Here is a 19,588-nt window from a genome sequence, read left to right as displayed (position 1 = left end):
CAACTCTCACGCAATACATGAGTGTGAGCCATGGATATAGCACTATAGGTGGAATAGAGTATGGTGGAGGTTGTGAGGCAAAAAAAAGGAGGAGATGGTCACATTGACTCGGCGTATCAATGGGCTATGGAGATGCCCATCAATAGATATCAATGTGAATGAGTTGGGATTACCAAGCAACGGATGCACTTAGAGTTATAAGTGTGTGAAAGCTCAAAAGGAGAACTAGTGGGTGTGCATCCAACTTGCTTGCTCACGAAGACCTAGGGCAATTTTGAGGAAGCCCATCATTGGAATATACAAGCCAAGTTATATAATGAAGATTCCCACTAGTATAAGGTGGTGATAAAACAAGAGACTCTCAATCATGAAGAACATGGTGCTATTATGAAGCACAAGTGTCGAAAAATATAGTAGCATTGTCCCTTCTCTCTTTTTATCTCATTTTTTTGTTTGGGCTCTTTGGCCTCTTTTTTTTCATTTTTTTGGTGGGTAACTTTGGCCTCTTTTCATTTTTCCTCACATGGGACAATGCTCTAATAATGATGATCATCACACTTTTATTTACTCACAACTCAATGCTTAGAACAATGATGACTCTATAGGAAATGTCTCATGTAGTGTACCGGAATGTGCAACGATCTTGCTTAGAGTATGACGTTGAAACATCTCGCTAGCTATCTTACGATCATGGAATGGCAATATGAAAGTGACGGCACAAATCATGAGACGGAACGGTGGGAGTTGCATGGCAATATATCTCGGAATGGCTATGAAAATGCCATAATGGGTAGGTATGGTGGCTGTTTTGAGGAAGGTCTATGGTGGTTTTGTGTACAGGCGAAATTTGCGCGGCACTAGAGAGGCTAGCACTGGTGGAAGGTGAAAGTGCATCTATACCATGGACTCACATTAGTCATGAAAAACTCATATACTTATTACGAAAGTTTTTATTAGTAATCGAAACAAAGTGCTAAACACATACTCCTAGGGGAAGGGTTGGTAGGTGATAACCGTCGCGCGATCCTGACCGCAACACAAAGGATGACAATCAATAAATCAATTATGCTCCGACTTCCTAACATAGCGGTTCACCATACGTGTATGTTACGGGAATCACTAACTTCAACACAAGTATTTCTTGATTCACAACACCCTACTAACATATCTCTAATATTACCATATCCATGTCTCAAAACTAATTGAGAGGAATCAAACTTCTCTTGACTAATCAATGCACATGAATATGGAAGTTTTATTGTATCCTCTTTGGATGTGTATCATCTTTAGGACTACTTTCATAACACAAGCCAATTACCCAGCTACTCAAAGAGAGCACTCTCAGAAAGATATAAGTGAAGATCGAGAGTTCTTATTTCTCTAAAATATGACACCGCCGTGCTCTAAAAAGATCTAAGTGAAGCACTTAGAGCAAATTTATCTAGCTCAAAAGATATAAGTGAAGCACATGTGAGCTAAATTGCCTAACTCAAAAAATATAAGCGAAGCTCAATGAGTATTCTAGCAAATTCACGATGCGTGCGTGTATCTCTCAAAAAGGTGTGAAGAAAGGATGATTGTGACAAAACAAAAAGAAAATACTCCTATAATACACGACGCTCCAAGCAAAACACATATCATGTGGCGAATAAAAATATAGCTCCAAGTAACGTTACCGATGGATTGAAGACGAAAAAGGGGATGCCTTCCCGGGGCATCCCCAAGCATAGGATTTTTGGTGTCCTTGAATTTGGCTTGGGATGCCTTGGGCATCCCCAAGCTTGAGCTCTTTCCACTCTTTATCCCATCGTCCATGAGAACATCACCCAAAACTTGAAAACTTCACAACACAAGACTCAAACAGAAACTCGTGATATCATTAGCACAAGAAAACAAACTACCACCTCTTTAGGTACTGTAGCAAACTTGATTTATATTTATGTTGGTGTTATATTACTGTATTCTCACTTTTCCATGGCTAGTACCCCCCGATACTATCCATAGTTTCATCAAAATAAGCAATCAACACAACAAAAACAGAATCTATCAAAACCAGACCAGTCTGTAGCAATCTGTATACTTCGTATACTTCTGGTATCTCAAAAATTCTGAAAAATTACGAAAATGTGTGCAACTGGCATATAAACCATCAGCAAAAAGAATGAACTAAAAATCCATTTCTGGATAAAAATGAAAAATAATTTTGTGAGCGAAAAAGTTTCTTTCTTTTTCAGCACGATCAAACAACCATCACCAAACTAGTCATAAAGGTTTTACTTGGCACAAACACAAAAGGAAACACAAAAAAACACAATCATAACAGAATTCTGATGGTGTGGACGCAACAAAACAGAAAGCAAAAATCAAAGATAAATTCATTGGGTTGCCTCCCAACAAGCGCTATTGTTTAACGCCCTTAGCTAGACATACGATGATAAAATCACGTATCGTCATCTTTGGTGCTCAAACCATAAGTAGCCCTCATCATGGATTCATAAGGCAATCTTATTTTCTTTCTAGGAAAAGGTTCCATGCCCTTTTGTAATGTAAATTTAAATCTAATATTCCCTTCCTTCATATCATTGACAACACCAATAGTCCTTAGGAAAGGTCTACCAAGAATGATAGGACATGTCGGATTGCAATCAATATCAAGCACAATGAAATCCACGGGTACATAGTTCCTATTTGCAATAATAAGAACATCATTGATCCTTCCCATGGGTTTCTTAATATTAGAATCCGCAAGATGCAAATTAAGAGAGCACTCATCAATCTCATTGAAGCCTAGAACATCACATAAAAACTTTGGAATTGCGGAAACACTAGCACCCAAATCACACAAAGCATTGCATTCATAGTTTTTGATCTTGATTTTGATAGTAGGTTCCCACTCATCATGAAGTTTTCTAGGCATAGAAACTTCCAATTCAAGTTTCTCTTCAAGAGATTTCATCATAGCATCGACGATATGATCGGTAAAGGCCTTGTTTTGGCTATAAGCGTGTGGAGAGTTTTGTTGGAATTATGCCCTAGAGGCAATAATAAATATAGTTATTATTATAATTCTTGTATCAAGATAATTGTTTATTATCCATGCTATAATTGTATTGGATGAAGACTCATTTACATGTGTGGATACATAGACAAAACACCGTCCCTAGCAAGCCTCTAGTTGGCTAGCCAGTTGATCAAAGATAGTCAGTGTCTTCTGATTATGAACAAAGTGTTGTTGCTTGATAACTGGATCACGTCATTAGGAGAATCACGTGATGGACTAGACCCAAACTAATAGACGTAGCATGTTGATCGTGTCATTTTGTTGCTACTGTTTTCTGCGTGTCAAGTATTTATTCCTATGACCATGAGATCATATAACTCACTGACACCGGAGGAATGCTTTGTGTGTATCGAACGTCGCAACGTAACTGGGTGACTATAAAGATGCTCTACAGGTATCTCCGAAGGTGTTAGTTGAGTTAGTATGGATCAAGACTGGGATTTGTCACTCCGTGTGACGGAGAGGTATCTCGGGGCCCACTCGGTAATACAACTTCACACACAAGCCTTGCAAGCAATGTAACTTAGTGTAAGTTGCGGGATCTTGTATTACGGAACGAGTAAACAGACTTGCCGGTAAACGAGATTGAAATAGGTATACGGATACTGACGATCGAATCTCATATGGGCATACGGGATTATATGAATCCTTGGCACTGAGGTTCAAACGATAAGATCTTCGTAGAATATGTAGGATCCAATATGGGCATCCAGGTCCCGCTATTGGATATTGACCGAGGAGTGTCTCGGGTCATGTCTACATAGTTCTCGAACCCGCAGGGTCTGCACACTTAAGGTTCGACGTTGTTTTATGCGTATTTGAGTTATATGGTTGGTTACCGAATGTTGTTCGGAGTCCCGGATGAGATCATGGACGTCACGAGGGTTTCCAGAATGGTCCGGAAACGAAGATTGATATATAGGATGACCTCATTTGATTACCGGAAGGTTTTCGGAGTTACAGGGAATGTACCGGGAATGACGAATGGGTTCCGGGAGTTCACCGGGGGGGGGGGCAACCCACCCCGGGGAAGCGCATAGGCCATGAGGGTGGCGCACCAGCCCTTAGTGGGCTGGTGGGGCAGCCCAAAAGGGCCCTATGCGCCTAGGAAAGAAAATCAAAGGGAAAAGAAAAAAAAAGAGGAGGTGGGAAGGGAAGGAAGGACTCCCACCCACCAAACCAAGTCCAAGTCGGTTTGGGGGGGGGGAGCCTTCCCCCTTGGACTCGGCCGACTCCCTTGGGGCTCCTTGAGCCCCAAGGCAAGGTCCCCTCCTTCCCACCTATATATACGGAGGTTTTAGGGCTGATTTGAGACGACTTTTCCACGACAGCCCGACCACATACCTCCACGGTTTTTCCTCTAGATCGCGTTTCTGCGGAGCTCGGGCGGAGCCCTGCTGAGACAAGGTCATCACCAACCTCCGGAGCGCCGTCACGCTGCCGGAGAACTCTTCTACCTATCCGTCTCTCTTGCTGGATCAAGAAGGCCGAGATCATCGTTGAGCTGTACGTGTGCTGAACGCGGAGGTGCCGTCCGTTCGGTACTAGATCGTAGGACTGATCGCGGGATTGTTCGCGGGGCGGATCGAGGGACGTGAGGATGTTCCACTACATCAACCGCGTTCACTAACGCTTCTGCTGTACGGTCTACAAGGATACGTAGATCATTCATCCCCTCTCGTAGATGGACATCACCATGATAGGTCTTCGTGCGCGTAGGAAATTTTTTGTTTCCCATGCGACGTTCCCCAACAGTGGTATCAGAGCTAGGTTCATGCGTAGATGTCTTCTCGAGTAGAACACAAAAGTTTTTGTGGGCGGTGATGTGCGTTGTGCTGCCCTCCTTAGTCTTTTCTTGATTCCGCGGTATTGTTGGATTGAAGCGGCTTGGACCGACATTACTCGTACGCTTACGAGAGACTGGTTTCATCGCTACGAGTAACCCCATTGCTCAAAGATGACTGGCAAGTGTCGGTTTCTCCAAATTTAGTTGAATCGGATTTGACCGAGGAGGTCCTTGGATGAGGTTAAATAGCAACTCATATATCTCCGTTGTGGTGTTTGCGTAAGTAAGATGCGATCCTACTAGATACCCATGGTCACCACGTAAAACATGCAACAACAAAATTAGAGGACGTCTAACTTGTTTTTGCAGGGTATGCTTGTGATGTGATATGGCCAACGATGTGATGTGATATATTGGATGTATGAGATGATCATGTTGTAATAGAAAATATCGACTTGCACGTCGATGGTACGGCAACCGGCAGGAGCCATAGGGTTGTCTTTATACTAACGTTTGTGCTTGCAGATGCGTTTACTATTTTGCTAGGATGTAGCTTTAGTAGTAATAGCATGAGTAGCACGACAACCCCGATGGCAACACGTTGATGGAGATCATGGTGTGGCGCCGGTGACAAGAAGATCGTGCCGGTGCTTTGGTGATGGAGATCAAGAAGCACGTGATGATGGCCATATCATGTCACTTATGAATTGCATGTGATGTTAATCCTTTTATGCATCTTATTTTGCTTAGAACGACGGTAGCATTATGAGGTGATCTCTCACTAAAATTTCAAGACGAAATTGTGTTCTCCCCGACTGTGCACCTTTGCTACAGTTCGTCGTTTTGAGACACCACGTGATGATCGGGTGTGATAGACTCAAAATACAACGGGTGCAAAACAGTTGTGCACGCGGAACACTCGGGTTAAGTTTGACGAGCCTAGCATGTGTAGACATGGCCTCGGAACACATGAGAACGAAAGGTCGATCATGAATCATATAGATGATATGATTAGCATAGGGATGCTTACCACTGAAACTATACTCAACTCACGTGATGATCGGACTTGAGCTAGTGTAACTCAAATGACTAGAGAGATGTACTTTTTGAGTGGGAGTTTAGCAAATAATTTGATTAAGTTAAACTCTAATTATCTTGAACATAGTCTAAGTCCACTTTGAATATATTTGTGTTGTAGATCATGGCTCACGCGACAGTCACCCTGAATTTTAATATGTTCCTAGAGAAAGCTAAGTTGAAAGATGATGGAAGCAACTTTGTAGACTGGGCTCGTAATATTAAGATAATCTTACAAGCTGGGAAGAAGGATTATGTCCTTAATGCTGCGCTAGGAGATGAACCACCCGCTACGGCTGATCAGGATGTTAAGAACGCTTGGTTAGCACGTAAGGAGGACTACTCAGTAGTTCAATGTGCAGTATTGTATGGCTTAGAACCGGGACTTCAACGTCACTTTGAGCGTCATGGAGCATTTGAGATGTTCCAGGAGTTGAAGTTTATCTTTCAGAAGAACGCCCGGATCGAGAGGTATGAGACCTCCGATAAATTCTATGCAAGATGGAGGAGAACTCGTCTGTCAGTGAACATGTGCTCAAAATGTCTGGCTACTCAAACCGTCTAGCTGAGCTGGGGATTGAACTCCCGCAAGAGGCTATCACTGACAGAATCCTTCAATCACTGCCGCCAAGCTATAAAGGCTTTGTGTTGAACTACAACATGCAAGGGATGAACAAGTCTCCCGGCGAGTTGTTTGCGATGCTGAAAGTCGCAGAGTCTGAACTCCGTAAAGAGCATCAAGTGTTGATGGTGAATAAGACCACTAGTTTCAAGAGAAACCACAAAGGCAAGAAGGGTAATTCGAAGAAGAGCGGCAAGCCTGTTGCCAATCCGATGAAGAAACCCAAAGCTGGACCTAAGCCTGAAACGGAGTGTTACTATTGCAAGGGTATGGGTCACTGGAAGCACAATTGCCCCAAGTATCTGGCAGATAAGAAGGCGGCCAAAGAAAAATCAGGTATATTTGATATACATGTTATTGATGTGTACTTAACCGGCTCTCGCAGTAGTGCCTGGGTATTCGATACCAGTTCTGTTGCTCATATTTGCAACTCGAAACAGGAACTGCGGAATAGACGAAGGCTGGCGAAAGATGAAGTGACGATGCGCGTAGGAAATGGTTCCAAGGTTGATGCAATCGCCGTCGACACAGTTTCACTTCAGTTACCATCAGGATTAGTGATGAACTTAAATCATTGTTATTTAGTGCCTGCGTTCTGCATGAACATTATATCTGGATCTTGTTTATTGCGAGACGGTTACTCTTTTAAGTCAGAGAATAATGGTTGTTCTATTTCTATGAGTAACATCTTTTATGGTCATGCACCTAATGTGAGAGGATTGTTCATATTGAATCTTGATAGCAATGCGCATATACATAACATTGAGACCAAAAGAGTTAGAGTTAACAATGATAGCGCCATATTTTTGTGGCACTGCCGATTAGGTCATATTGGTGTAAAGCGCATGAAGAAACTCCATGCTGATGGACTTTTGGAGTCACTTGACTTTGATTCACTTGACACGTGCGAACCATGCCTCATGGGCAAGATGACTAAGACTCCGTTCTCCGGAACTATGGAGCGTGCAAGTGACTTGTTGGAAATCGTACATACCGATGTGTGTGGTCCGATGAGCGTAGAGGCGCGCGGCATATATCATTATTTTCTCACCTTCACTGATGATTTGAGTAGATATGGTTATGTCTACTTGATGAAGCACAAGTCTGAAACATTTGAAAAGTTCAAGCAATTTCAGAGTGAAGTGGAAAATCATCGTAACAAGAAGATCAAGTTCCTACGGTCTGATCGTGGGGGTGAATATCTGAGTTTCGAGTTTGGTGCTCACTTAAGACAATGTGGAATTGTTTCACAGTTAACACCGCCTGGAACATGACAGTGTAATGGTGTATCCGAACGTCGTAATCGTACTTTATTAGAGATGGTGCGATCTATGATGTTTCTTACCGATTTGCCGTTATCATTTTGGGGTTATGCATTAGAAACAACTGCATTCACTTTAAATAGGGCACCATCAAAATCCGTTGAGACGACACCATACGAACTGTGGTATGGCAAAAGGCCATAGTTGTCGTTTCTTAAAGTTTGGGGATGTGATGCTTATGTCAAAAAGCTTCAGCCTGAAAAGCTGGAACCCAAAGCGGAAAGGTGCGTCTTCATAGGTTACCCAAAAGAGACAGTTGGGTACACCTTCTATCTCAAATCCGAGGGAAAATTGTTTGTTGCTAAGAACAGAGCTTTTCTCGAGAAGGAGTTTCTCTCGAGAGATTTGAGTGGGAGGAAGGTAGAACTTGACGAGGTTGTCGAACCTCTCAGCCCTCTGGATGGTGGCGCAGGGCAAGGGGAAACCTCTGTCATTGCGACGCCGGTTGAGGAGGAAGTTAATGATGATGATCATGAAACTCCGGTTCAAGTTTCTATCGAACCACGCAGGTCGAGACCACGTACTGCTCCAGAGTGGTACGGTAATCCCGTCTTATCAATCATGTTGTTAGACAACAATGAACCTGCAAATTATGAAGAAGCAATGGTGGGCCCAAATTCCAACAAATGGCTAGAAGCCATGAAGTCCGAGATAGGATCCATGTATTAGAACAAAGTGTGGACTTTGGAAGTACTACCTGAGGGCCGCAAGGCTATTCAGAACAAATGGATCTTTAAGAGGAAGACGGACGCTGACGGCAATGTGACCGTTTATAAAGCTCGACTTGTGGCAAAGGGTTTTTCACAAGTTCAAGGAGTTGACTACGATGAGACATTCTCACCCGTAGCGATGCTTAAGTCCGTCAGAATCATGTTAGCAATAGCTGCATTTTTCGATTATGAAATCTGGCAGATGGATGTCAAAACGGCGTTCCTTAACGGTTTCGTTAAGGAAGAGTTGTATATGATACAACCCGAAGGTTTTGTCGATCCTAAGAATGCTAACAAGGTGTGCAAGCTCCAGCGATCCATTTATGGACTGGTGCAAGCATCTCGGAGTTGGAACAAACGTTTTGATGAGGTGATCAAAGCATTTGGGTTTATACAAGTGGTTGGAGAATCTTGTATTTACAAGAAAGTGAGTGGGAGCTCTGTGGAGTTTCTAATATTATATGTGGATGACATATTGTTGATTAGAAACAACGTGGAGTTTTTGGAGAGCATAAAATATTACTTGAATAAAAGTTTCTCTATGAAGGACCTAGGAGAAGCTGCTTACATTCTAGGCATTAAGATCTATTGGGATAGATCAAAACGCCTGATAGGACTTTCACAAAGCACATACCTTGATAAAGTTTTGAAGAGGTTCAAAATGGAACAGTCCAAGAAAGTGTTCTTGCCAGTTTTACAAGGTATGAAATTGAGTAAGACTCAGTGCCCAGCAACTGATGAAGATAGAGAGCATATGCGCTCCGTCCCCTATGCTTCAGCCATAGGTTCTATCATGTATGCAATGCTATGCACTAGACTGGATGTTAGCGTGGCCATAAGTATGGCGGGTAGGTTCCAGAGTAATCCAGGAGTGGATCACTGGACAGCGGTCAAGAATATCCTGAAGTACCTGAAAAGGACTAAGGAGATGTTTCTCGTGTATGGAGGTGACGAAGAGCTCGCCGTAAAAGGTTACGTCGATGCAAGGTTTGACACAGATTCGGACGACTCTAAGTCGCAAACCGGATACGTATTTATTCTTAATGGGGGTGCGGTAAGCTGGTGCAGTTCCAAGCAAAGCGTCGTAGCAGATTCTACATGTGAAGCGGAATACATGGCTGCCTCGGAGGCGGCTAAGGAGGGTGTCTGGATAAGCAGTTCATGACGGATCTTGGAGTGGTGCCAAGCGCACTGAATCCAATAACCTTGTTCTGTGACAACACGGGTGCCATTGCTTTAGCAAAGGAACCACGGTTTCACAAGAAGACCAGGCACATCAAACGACGCTTCAACCTCATCCGCGACTACGTCGAGGGAGAGGACGTAAATATATGCAAAGTGCACACAGATCTGAATGTAGCAGACCCGCTGACTAAACCTCTTCCACGGCCAAAGCATGATCAACACCAGAACTGTATGGGTGTTAGATTTATTACAATGTAATTCGCATGATGATGTGAGGGCTAGATTATTGACTCTAGTGCAAGTGGGAGACTGTTGGAATTATGCCCTAGAGGCAATAATAAATATAGTTATTATTATAATTCCTGTATCAAGATAATCGTTTATTATCCATGCTATAATTGTATTGGATGAAGACTCATTTACATGTGTGGATACATAGACAAAACACCGTCCCTAGCAAGCCTCTAGTTGGCTAGCCAGTTGATCAAAGATAGTCAGTGTCTTCTGATTATGAATAAAGTGTTGTTGCTTGATAACTGGATCACGTCATTAGGAGAATCACGTGATGGACTAGACCCAAACTAATAGACGTAGCATGTTGATCGTGTCATTTTGTTGCTACTGTTTTCTGCGTGTCAAGTATTTATTCCTATGACCATGAGATCATATAACTCACTGACACCGGAGGAATGCTTTGTGTGTATCAAACGTCGCAACGTAATTGGGTGACTATAAAGATGCTCTACAGGTATCTCCGAAGGTGTTAGTTGAGTTAGTATGGATCAAGACTGGGATTTGTCACTCTGTGTGACGGAGAGGTATCTCGGGGCCCACTCGGTAATACAACATCACACACAAGCCTTGCAAGCAATGTAACTTAGTGTAAGTTGCGGGATCTTGTATTACGGAACGAGTAAAGAGACTTGCCGGTAAACGAGATTGAAATAGGTATACGGATACTGACGATCGAATCTCGGGCAAGTAACATACCGAAGGACAAAGGGAATGACATACGGGATTATATGGATCCTTGGCACTGAGGTTCAAACGATAGGATCTTCGTAGAATATGTAGGATCAAATATGGGCATCCAGGTCCCGCTATTGGATATTGACTGAGGAGTCTCTCGGGTCATGTCTAGATAGTTCTCGAACCCGCAGGGTCTGCACACTTAAGGTTCGACGTTGTTTTATGCGTATTTGAGTTATATGGTTGGTTACCAAATGTTGTTTGGAGTCCCGGATGAGATCACGGACGTCACGAGGGTTTCCGGAATGGTCCGGAAACGAAGATTGATATATAGGATGACCTCATTTGATTACCGGAAGGTTTTCACAGTTACCGGGAATGTACCGGGAATGATGAATGGGTTCCGGGAGTTCACCGGGGGGACAACCCACCCCGGGGAAGCCCATAGGCCATGAGGGTGGCGCACCAGCCCTTAGTGGGCTGGTGGGGCATCCCAAAAGGGCCCTATGCGCCTAGGAAAGAAAATCAAAGAGAAAAAAAAGAGGAGGTGGGAAGGGAAGGAAGGACTCCCACCCACCAAACCAAGTCCAACTCGGTTTGGGGGGGGTAGCCTTCCCCCTTGGACTCGGCCGACCCCCTTGGGGCTCCTTGAGCCCCAAGGCAAGGTCCCCTCCCTCCCACCTATATATACGGAGGTTTTAGGGCTGATTTGAGACGACTTTTCCACGGCAGCCCGACCACATATCTCCACGGTTTTTCCTCTAGATCGCGTTTCTGCGGAGCTCGGGCGGAGCCCTGCTGAGACAAGGTCATCACCAACCTCCGGAGCGCCGTCACGCTGCCGGAGAACTCTTCTACCTCTTCGTCTCTCTTGCTGGATCAAGAAGGCCGAGATCATCTTCGAGTTGGACGTGTGCTAAACGCGGAGGTGCCGTCCGTTCGGTACTAGATCCTGGGACTGATCGCGGGATTGTTCGCGGGGCGGATCGAGGGACGTGAGGACGTTCCACTACATCAACCGCGTTCACTAACGTTTCTGCTGTACGGTCTACAAGGGTACGTAGATCATTCATCCCCTCTCGTAGATGGACATCACCATGATAGGTCTTCGTGCGCGTAGGAAATTTTTTGTTTCCCATGCGACGTTCCCCAACAAGTTTAGCATGGATTGTATCAAGGAAATACATTCAATCAAAGAGCAACTATCATAATTGAATTCCTTGAAATCCAAAGTAGTAGTTTCATTACTACTCAAAGTTTTGATACCCTCTACTCCCCTTTCAATGCTTTTAGCATCAAGATAGATAGACTCCGAATCATTGGGGCATTTTTCAACCAAAGTGGATTCATATCCAGCCCCATCATCATTAGGTTTCACATTAGAAAACAATGGGAGTCACACCAAACACTTTAAGATCTTCGTGATTCTCATCACGAGAATACGCCTTTTTAAGCTATTCATGTCTAGCACGAATTTGGGCGGTTCTTTCTTTACTCTCATTCATGGAAACACGCATAGCTTTCAAAGTTTCATCCATATTGATCTTGGGAGGGGCACATCTAATTTACAAAAAAATCAATATCAAGAGACATTCTATCAATGGTCCTAGCCAAGTCATCAATTTGAGCAGTTTTTCTTCTATGGACGCCTTGAAAATCTTTTGCGAGTTGATAAACTCTTTAATATTACTCTCTAGATCAGAGGGTAATTTATTGTAATTTCCATGAGCATTGTTGTAGGAATTGCCAAAGTTATTAAAGGGATTACTAGGAAAAGGCCTAGGAATATAGTTACCTCTAGAAGCATTGTTGTGGCCAAAATTACTCCTACCAACAAAATTAACATCCAAGATCTCATTGCTACTCTCAATCAAGGAAGACAAGGGCATATCATTTGGATCTAAAGGAGCACCTTTACTAGCAAACAATTTCATTAACTCATCCATCTTAGCACTCAAAGAGTTAATTTCTTCTATGGCGTGCACTTTTTTACTAGTAGGTGACCTTTCAGTGTGCCATTGAGAATAGTTTGTCATGATATTGTCTAGGAGTTTCGTGGCTTCTCCTAATGTGATTTCCATGAAAGTTACACCGGAGGCGGAATCAAGGATATTTCTAGAAGCAAAATTCAAACCAACATAGAAGATTTGTATAATCACCCAAAGACTCAAGCCATGAGCGGGACAATTTCTAATCATCAATTTCATTCTCTCCCAAGATTGTGCAACATGTTCATGATCTAGTTGCTTAAAATTCATCATATCATTATGGAGAGAGATAATCTTAGCCGGTGGAAAATACTTGGATATATAAGCATCTTTGCACTTGTTCCAAGAATCAATACTATTTTTGGGCAAATATGAAAACCAAGTTTTTGCTCGATCTCGCAATGAGAACGGAAATAGGTTCAATTTTGTCACATCATTATCCACATCTTTCTTCTTTTGCATATCACATAACTCAATGAAGATATTAAGATGGGATGCGACATCTTCACTAGGAAGGCTGGAAAATTGCTCTTTCATAACAAGATTCAGCAAAGCAGCATTGATTTCATACGATTCCACACTAGTGGCAGGAGCAATCGGAGTACTAATAAAATCATTATTATTAGTATTCGAGAAGTCACAAAGTTTGCTGTTTTCAGTGATGATGACTTCAGCAAGTAGAGAAGCACACAAGCGAACACAAAGCAAGCGAAAGAAAAGGGCGAACGAACAAGGAAACTATTTTTGTAAATTTTTGTTTTTCAGAAGTGGGGGAGAGGAAAACGAGAGGCAAAAAAGTAAATGCAAGAGATGAGTTTGCGACAGTTACTTGGATAAGATTCACTTAAAATAATCCCCGGTGCCAGAAATTGACACGTTGGACAAAGACTATGGTTGACTTGATGCTCCCCGGCAACGGCGCAAGAAATTCTTCTTGCTACCTCTTGAGCTTGCGTTGGTTTTTCCCTTGAAGAGGAAAGGGTGATGCAGCACAGTAGCAGTAAGTATTTCCCTCATTTTGAGAACCAAGGTATCAATCCACTAGGAGTATCAAGGCAAGTCTCCAAAGTACCTGCGCAAAAACAACAAACTTGCACCCAACGCTACAAAGGGGTTCTCAATCCCTTCGTGATTGATTGCAAGGTGAGATCTAAAGGCGGAAAGTGCTACAAAGTAAAAGTGTAAGGCTGAAAATATGATGTGAAGTAGACCCGTGGGCCATAGTGTTCACTAGAGGCTTCTCTCATGATAGCAAATATTACGGTGGGTGAGCGAATTACTGTCGAGCAACTGATAGAACCACGCAAAGTCATGACGATATCTAAGGCAATGATCATACATATAGGCATCACGTCCGAGACAAGTAGACCGATACTTCTGCATCTACTACTATTACTCCACACATCGACCTCTATCCAGCATGCATCTAGTGTATTGAGTTCATAAAAAACAGAGTAACGCCTTAACTAAGATGGCATGATGTAGAGGGATAAATTCATGCAATAGATATAAACCCCATCTTTTTACCCTTGATGGCAACAACATGATGCGTGCCTCGCTACCCCTTCTGTCACTAGGTGAGGACACCGCACGGTATGAACCCAAAACCAAGCACTTCTCCCATTGCAAGAACTGTAGATCAAGTTGGCAAAACGAAACCCACAACTCAAAGAGAATTACAAGGATATGAAATCATGCATATAAGAGATCAAAAGAAACTCAAATAAGATTCATAGATAATCTGATCATAAATCCACAATTCATCGGATATCGACAAACACACCGCAAAACAGGATTACATCGGATAGATCTCCATGAAGATCACGAAGAACTTTGTATTGAAGATCCAAGAGAGAGAAGCCATCTAGCTACTAGCTATGGACCCCGAAGGTGTGTGGTGAACTACTCATGCATCATCGGAGAGGCAATGGTGTTGATGAAGAAGCCCTCCATGTCCGAGTCCCTCCTCCGACAGGGAACCAGAACGTGCCCCAGATGGGATCTTGTAGAGATAGAAGCTTGCAGCGGCGGAAAAGTATTTTCGTGGCTCTCTCCCGTGGTTTCATATTTTTCAGGGATTTATAGGCGGAAGAAGTAGGGCAAAGGAGCCACGGGAGGCCCACAAGCCAGCTAGGTGCGCCCTCCAAGCCGCGGTTAGGTGGCTTGTGGCCTCCCCCGGGACCCTTTTCGCTCGTTCTCAAGCTCCCTGCGTATCTTCTGTTCCGAAAAAAATCTTTTTGGAGGTTTTATTCCGTTTGGACTCTGTTTGATATTCTCCTCTGAAAAAGGTCAAAAACACGGAAAAAATAGGAATTGGCACTTGGCACTGAGTTAATAAGTTAGTCCCAAAAAAGATATAAAATGCATACAAAACATCCAAAGTTTGACAAGATAATAGCATGGAACCATAAAAAATTATAGATACGTTGGAGACATATCATGGTGCACCGGGTATTTGTGTGACTACGGTTTCGAAAATTGGAATAGATTTATGATGTGTCGACCGTCCCAACCTTACATGTCCGACCACGTTACCCCTTATGGGACGGGGCTGTGTTGATTACTCTGGTCGGTGCTAGCAAAGAGCCACATTACTAGTGGCGTGAGTGATGTGTGGTCACTCTCGTGATGGGGTCGTGCCAGGTAGGGCGACTATGACATTTTTATGTGTTCCAGGCATACCGTTGGTTCTCGCATGGTTGATACTGTCCGGAGTCGGTACTCGTAAGACATACAACATGTGGGCTGGGTACCAATCGAGTGGACCTCTTTGTCTAGTATCGTCAGGGGAAAGGCATTGATCGGGTACTTACCTCGGGTATGATATATACCGCGAGTCGTGGATGACACGGAAGTTTCCCGGATCTTGTGGGTCCAACGTACTACCTCTGCAGAGTGTAAAACTATTCGAATAGCCATGTCCACGGTCAAGGACAGTTGGGTAATCCCGCTTAAACTACGTCCAATTGTTTCCGCATAAACCAAGTGTGTGGGTGAGCGTGTTACAAGGAGTTTTATGAAACAGTTGATATGACCAAGTTTCGTGACTCGGCATATAGGGTGAACCCGGATGGTTCAGCCCTCGATAAATATATTGATATCTGTAACCTGTTCTTCAAAAGTAATTCTTTAACTTGATGCATATTCATGATCATTCCACCAATATGAATTCCACCAAAGATGCATGTTATTGTTATCCTTCACTTTCATTGTTCATATCATGGGCTGTTTGCGAGTACATTCAAAAGTACTCATTGGCTTGCCATTGGTTATATCATTGACCAGATATGGAAGGACCTGAGTTTGGAGATGAGTACGTCTTTGGAGACGCCCCTGCGGACTAGGACGCTTCTGAGTCAGAATGCCGGTCGGTGTATGCTTGATGACATGGGCACCCGCTTAGCCCCTATGATTTCCTCCATTAGTTGTATCACTATGATTTGGCCTTAGGCTCAACCTTGCGAACTTGACCATTCGGTCATGTGATGTAATAATTCGGTACTTGGATGTAAGACTCTCATTATTCAATTTCTGCGTGTTCGGTGAGCATTGATCTCTGGGATCACTGAGCACGTTCATTCGGCGATCTCAACTTATAAGTCGGGGTCCCCATAGAGCTGGTATCAGAGCCATCCTGACTATAGGAAGCCTTAGGTAGCATGGACGATAGCCGAGACAATTAGTGCACATAGAGCATAACCAGAGATTCTGCACCCACTAAAAACTTTCTAACCCTCTTCTCTACATCTTGTAGATGGCCGTCGTACCTGAGACGCTTCTGGAGACGTGCTTTACTGTACTTTTGAGTGGTAGCCTCGAGAAGTGCCAAGTACGCCGCATGCCCATCTTCCTCTACCACGAGCACTGGGTCAACACAGACACCAAGGAATATCACGTGGACGTGATAGTGAAGGCTAATGACTCCCCGACTAGCCGGTTCTTTGAAGGACCATGGATGGAAGATCTGATGTTGGTAGTGGAGACAGCAGCACGAGAGGCACTCGTGCGACTCCGCGACATCCTTCCCGAGATGGCTAACGAACCAACTACTCGTCACCTACCCTTTGTTAAGGATGGGATAGACGGGAGTTGGACACTCAACCTATCTTCTAAGGATGGGACACCACTGAGGTTTCAGACCTACTTCAGTCTCTCCTCCGACACTTTGACGAACCTTTTGATCAAAGAGTCAACCAGGATTCGCTAAGAGCCGTACCAAGCCAATGATCTAATTTGCATGGAGAAGATGAAGAACCGCAAGGTGAAGAAGGAAGGAGCACCCGAAGGACCACCTCGCATTGCCTTCCGAGGAGGAATACCACCACTTTAGAACACTCCTCTTCAGAGTCGTCGTCTGACCGCGGAAGAGTACACCGAACTCTTCGCTACCTCGCCAACCATGAGACGCCACGATGGACCGCTTCCTTCTCCTACTCCTTCAAAGAAGGGAAGCACTGATGAAGATGAAGACGAAGATGAAGACGAAGATCCAGCAGAACCCACCTATGAGACCACGCAGTTTGCCGCTTAGTATTATCAACATAGGCAATTAGGAGTTACTCCCCGAGCGTAGGAGTTTATGTATCGGTTCAGTGAACCATGAGTGTTGTGTAAGCATGTTGGATGCAAGTCGCATTCTGCCTTAGGCAGCTTGTGAGCGACTACATAACTTGTTTTAATCTAATGCATTAGCTCTTTCAAAAACCTTTGGCTTAAAAATTTCACACTGGCACATCACCAGACCCCCTCTTTACTAGAACTTAATCCCTTATGATTTCAGCTAGTTCGGCAAATTGACATGTCTACTCCCCTAACAGGATGGTGAATGCAACTCGCAACAGCACCTTCGGCAACCCCGACTCTGCCTCTTCAGGTCAGGAGCAGGGAATCAGAGGGGAAGCTCAAGCTGGAGATCACCACGAGCAGCAAGACGATGTTCCACCGCCACCTCCTCCTCCTGAAAGCTTGACTATGGCTCAGTTCCTTCAAGCTCTTCGAGAGGAACGACAAGCCAATAATGTCGCTATTCAGCAGTTGGCTCAAGTCTTGTGAACAACCCGCCATAGAACGGGAATGGCAATTGTCGCTCTACTCTCTCCGAGTTCATGCGAACTACGCCACCCATATTCACGGAGACGACTGAACCATTGGATGCCGATGAATGGATCCGTACTATCGAAGACCTCCTCATACTGGTCAAATGCACTGATGATCGTGAGAAAGTCCTCTATGCTTCTCATTGTCTCGGAGGCACAACCGGAGCTTGGTGGGATGGATTTCAGATCATGCGAGCAGGACAAGTCATCACTTGGGCTGTGTTCAAAGATGGATTCCACGCTGCTCACATTCCTCCCGGAATGATGACCATTAAGAAGCGGGAATTCCGAGCCTTAAGGCAAGGCAGTGGATCTATCAAGGAGTATTTGCAGAAGTTCATCCTCCTGTCAAGATATGCACGAGAAGACATCAACACTGAGGCCGCCAAAATGGAAAGCTTTATGGAAGGACTACAACAGTCACTCCAGTATCAGCTGGTTGTTTGTGAATGTCGGACCTTCAACGATCTGGTTAATAAGGCCCTTATGTTGGAGGATAAGCGTCGTGCTATGGACGACACCCGCAAGCGCAAGCTAATGGGTAGTGGAGGACCGAGTAACCCGAAGCCACGCCCAAGGCAGTCAGCTCCAACAAGACCCAACTATCAACAAAAATAGTACAAGACTCCAACATTTCGCCAGAACTACCAGCCTCAGCAGCAAGTCAACACCAAGCCAACAATCAATCCACCAAACAAAAGTGGAGTCGAGACCAATCTTCCAGCACAAGTTACCTGTTTTGGATGTGAACAGACATGGCACTATTCCAGACATTGTCCCGAAAAGAAGCCCGACGCACCGCGCCCCAATGCGCCAAATCAAGGCCAAGGAGCACCAGGCAGGAATCAAGCTCCCCGCACTCAGCAGTATCACAACAGGGGGCGGATTAATCATATCTCCGCAGAAGAGGCACAGGAAGACCCGGACTGCATTCTGGGTACGTTCCTCATCAACTCCACCCCAGCAACAGTATTGTTTGATTGTGGTGCTTCGCATTCTTTTGTTACTCAAAGGTTTGAAGAAAAATGTGGTTTAAAACCTACTCTGCTTCGCGGGCAAATGGCAAGGTCAGGATAGTTATTAATGGGACAAGCCTAGGATGTAGGAAGGTCGGGATAGTTATTAATGGGACAAGCTTTTCAATGGATCTCATTGTGCTTAAGTCGCAAGGCCTAGAAGTAATTCTCGGCATGGATTGGTTGGCCAAGCATCAAAGCATCTTGGACTGTGCCAACAGGGCTATTACCATGACAAGCGACCAAGGGGTCAAAGTCAAGTATGTCTCTGAGCCAGTACCCGCTTGAGTACCATGGGTTAATAGCCTGTCAGAGGTAGAACTCGATCGAGTGCCAATAGTCTGTGAGTACCCGGACATCTTTCCTCATGAGCTACCAGGAATGCCTCATGACTGAGACATCGATTTCATCATTGAGCTCATGCCCGGATCAAGGCCTACCTATAAGAAGCCTTACAGGATGGGATCCGAAGAGCTAGCGGAGCTATAGAAGCAGCTGGATGAGCAACTCAGGAAAGGGTTCATTCGTCCAAGTGCGTCACCTTGGGGATCGCCTGTTCTATTCGTGTCCAAGAAGGATAGGACTACAGACTTTGCATCGATTACCATTCTTTCAATGAGGTCACGATCAAGAAAAAGTATCCACTCCCCAAGATTGAAGACTTGTTTGATCAGCTAAATGGAGCTAAGGTATTTTCCAAGATCGATCTCTGGTCTGGATATTACCAACTAAAGATTTGACCTGAGGACATACCCA

Source organism: Hordeum vulgare, chromosome 6H (assembly GCF_904849725.1).
Source record: "Hordeum vulgare subsp. vulgare chromosome 6H, MorexV3_pseudomolecules_assembly, whole genome shotgun sequence".
Classification (NCBI taxonomy): Eukaryota; Viridiplantae; Streptophyta; class Magnoliopsida; order Poales; family Poaceae; genus Hordeum; species Hordeum vulgare.
Note: the sequence above shows the minus strand (reverse complement) of the source record.